The 4,055-nt window shown below is 41.5% G+C and overlaps 1 long non-coding RNA gene across 1 annotated transcript; it reads right to left on the bottom strand.

The window, feature by feature from the left end:
* Positions 1–722: 722 nt before the first annotated feature.
* Positions 723–3,286, bottom strand: LOC138972270 (uncharacterized). The gene is made up of 4 exons (XR_011457522.1): positions 3,167–3,286; positions 2,291–2,401; positions 1,440–1,658; positions 723–920 (listed from the first exon to the last, which is right to left on the bottom strand). It is a non-coding gene; the product is annotated as an uncharacterized lncRNA (long non-coding RNA).
* Positions 3,287–4,055: the final 769 nt, after the last annotated feature.

Genomic DNA, 4,055 nt, shown 5'->3' on the forward strand with positions numbered 1-4,055 from the left:
GAAAAAAACACAGTAAACACCAAGTTCCAAAGACTTTCGGGCCACGCCCTTCTTCAGTGAAATGAATGAGAATGTATGTAAACAACGACCAATGACGTAAAATTCTTGATTAAAAAAAGAAAAAATCGTCATGTAAACGTCACAGCCAAAATAATAATAAACTGAAGGCACTGCATTTGTTCACAAGACCTGACAGTCAAGAGCTGGACGAAACGCTACAGCCGAGACAGCGCTGACCCATTGCCTTGGTAACACAAGCTCAACGAACCTACTTTTCTGAGTTTTGAGCATGTTTTCTATAAGAACAGAACCGATGGACTTGATTTTTGATTTAGAAATTGAAAAAGATTACGATGCAATATTTTTTAATCATAAAAATATCAATTTAAACCACACATTTAATTAATTTAGGCTTCTAAGATAAAATGCAATACCATAGTACTGACCGGGTCAAAGACTGTTCGATAAAAAGTTCAAGCAATTTAATTGAAAAATGCAGTCATCACAGTGCCGCATCAACTTTTTTAAATCGGATAGGACGTCATCAAAGACATGAATTGTCATGTTGTGGTAAAGATAGTGTTAACATCGAGTTCAACGTTAATCTGTGTTAATTCAACAGAAAAAAACATAGTATGGACATTATACTCTTTACCGCCGTAAGTAAACTTCAGATGTAAAAATTAAACATTCATGAGTCCCCCCCCCCCCTCCCCAAATAATTCATGAAAACCTGTACTGAGTTGGCTTTGGCACCACATTCTAGGAATGGAAATAATTTTCATATAGGGGGCGGTTTTCATAGTGAGGGTTGTTTGCACGTGCTTCTACGGCTTCCTGTTCTGATGGAATGGGGTGAAGGTAGTCTGCAGGCAGGCCTGATACACGGACATCTGGTGCCGACACACTGACACGCGCATCTGCAATGTAACGACATTTGGTTTTTGTCCTGGAGTGGAACACAAAAAAGGTGGAGGGAGGTAGATAGGAAGAGTAAGAGGGTGAGGGACAGAGAGAGAGAGAGAGAGAGAGAGAGAGAGAGAGAAAGAGAGAAAGAGAAGAGAGACAGAGAGAGAGAGAGAGAGAGAGAGAGAGAGAGAGAGAGAGAGAAACACACACACACACACACACACACACGCACGCACACGCGTGCGCGCTCGTGCACACATATACACCCCTCCCCCTCACACATACACACACACTTTCAAAACGTATATTTAACTAACCGCTTAAAATTGTCAAGACTGAAATACTTGCAAACATATTGCCTGTCCGATCGCTGATGTACAATGTGTGTTTGTGTAACAATATTACATATTGGTGAGAAATTACCTACACACGCGGTCTTATAAGATTTTGTAGCAGAAATTAATATGGCAAGCAGATAAACCTTTTGTGTGGAAAGCGAAAGCAGGTTTAAATGACAATACTTTTCTTACTTCCACCCCGCTCGTTATCGATAGTCTCGTAGAAGTTGGACACATCACTTCGCCGTTGGCGTGAGTTTCTCTCTGGGGCAGCTACTGAGCGTGATCTTTGAGGTGGGACTTGGTAATGGAACGGGATTTCAGGCAGGTGTCTCTGAGGTTGTGCTGGGAGAGGATGGTGCCTATCCTGGAGCAAAATGTCTTCCTGCACTGGTGGACATGTTCGTCTTCCTATGACGACAGTGTGAGAAAGCAAACGTTTTCTGGACTAAGATCCTAAAACACCATCTTTATCATGTATGTTGAACACTGAGGATGACATTACATGATTACTACTTGTCGAAAATAACGGAGAATTTTGCGGGATTTCGTTTGTGTGACGGAAGATCTCCGTTAGTGTGTTGGCAAACCATATATTCCTTTACAGCTTGGTAAGGTTGAGATAGTATTTATACCGCCAACTAAAAACCACAAACACCCAACAATTAAACGCACTGATGCTACGTCTGCAAATCAGTTAAAACAGTTAAAACTCAACAAATTGACCATGGAATGGAAGCAACAATGAATGTTCTATCCTTGTTCTGGTATCTTGTAGCAATCTCCGTGTGGTATACTGAACAATATAGCCGTCAGATTTGAACAATTTACCCCACTGTTCACAAACTACTGTTTGAATTGTTAAATACTCTATCGATTGCAGTTAATGGGAGGAGTAGAAAATCCCAGAGAAAGAGAGAGAGAAGAGAGAGAGAGAAGAGAGAAAGAGAGAGAGGGAGAGAGAGAGAGAGAGAGAGAGAGAGAGAGAGAGAGAGAGAGAGAGAGAGAGAGAGAGAGAGAGAGAGAGAGAGAGAGAGGTTTACCTTTAAATTTCTTACACAGAAGTCGAGCAACTTTGATCGTTATCCCGACAAAAATTACAGCAAGAAGTGACCCGCAAACACCAATCAGAGCTGTCACCGGTATCCGTATTTCTGAAAGAGAGTAAATTGACATCTTCAATGTTTTTACCTTTTATAAACAAACAATTCGCCTCAAACTGACCATCATACTGGATTTCATTTTGTAAACATCAACTAATTTAGATGAGCAAACTACGCTTCATTACTGAGTAACAGTAGTATTCAAAGAGCAGGAGAAAACATAAAACGTACAGCAAACATATAATGTTCGTTGCGGATCGTATTTTTGTCAGCAGTTAAGTGAGTGAATGTAGAGAAGACATTTTCTGTTTAACTGCACACGTAATCAGATGTTATGTCTAAAGCCCGCTACTAACTACAGCTGAACCACGCCAAACTAGTTCGGCGAAAGTTCGGCGACGTCATCAAATCAGGAGATTCCCCTATTTTTTGGTTGCAGCTGTAACCTTCGCGGTTCCTGCAAACATTCGGCGCGTCATCGGCGAACTGAATTTTCATTGATTCGTTGAATATTTGTGTATCTTCATCCTTGAAGAGTGACAATACTGATGGCTATAACGCTGTTGACCGATCACGAGTCTTCTCACGTGATACTTCTTGATCATATGACCGGTATATATCGCCGATACGTTTCGCCGCTGGTTAGTACACCGAACCGGGCCAGGCACGGTGTAACGTTCGCCAAACGTTCGCCGACCTAGTTTGGCTTGGTTCGGTTGTAAGTTAGTAGCGGGCTTAAGCAAACTGTGTCAGAGAAAAACTGTTCAACAAGCTCAACCAAATGTATTTAGGCTTCAGTATTATCGAGGTTATTACCAATTAGTTCTGCAGCTTTCGTACGTGGTGAAGTGGGGTTGACAGCATCCGCAGTAGCACTAGATGTCTGGGGATCGTGGGCGTTCGTTCCCTCCGGTTCGCCTGTGGTATATTCGACCTCTAGGTACAAATGTGATAATGGAGTATCATCACACGATTAACTGTCCGCGTTCGTTTGTGAAAACTGGCATTCTTCCAACCCGCACCCTTCAATCCTTTTAACGTCAATATTATCACGTTGAACGCAAGCGATCATAAACAAGTGGGGGAAAACACGAGTTTCCTCTCTTTCTCTGTTCTTGAAGACCACTTCATTATACCCCAACCTCCACCCATCTGACACACGCAAGAAACTATGCGTATTGGGAAACAGTTACCTCTTTTTTCTTTTTCTTGTAACTAATTCTCGTCTCGTCTACTCGCATCCTTAATACCGTGTACTAGCTTCTATATACTTACACGACTCACGCGCACTAACACAGCACAACACACACACACACACACACACACACACACACACACACACACACGTGTACACACACACACTCACACACATTTGGCCAAAGAAACCAAAGGAGCAAGTGCTTTTGATAATCAACTTTTTGTGCTTTTGAATACCTTCCATATTCTAAAATACTACGTAAGTCTACCGATAGGTGAACATACGTGAGGGGAAAAAAACGCAAAAAATGATTATGTTTTGGATTTTTTTTTTTTTTTTTTTTTTTTTTTTGGGGGGGGGGGGGGCATTGTGTTGTAAGTACAACTGTCTAGGCACTTCTTTATGTTAAATCAATCTGTGGGTTGAATAAAGTAGGGGAAAGGCTGACCTTTCCATGAATATACCTGGTTTTACAAAAGGTCTCATCATAAAGGTCTGCACTTAATT

The sequence above is a fragment of the Littorina saxatilis genome, linkage group LG8 (assembly GCF_037325665.1).
Source record: "Littorina saxatilis isolate snail1 linkage group LG8, US_GU_Lsax_2.0, whole genome shotgun sequence".
Taxonomy (NCBI): Eukaryota; Metazoa; Mollusca; class Gastropoda; order Littorinimorpha; family Littorinidae; genus Littorina; species Littorina saxatilis.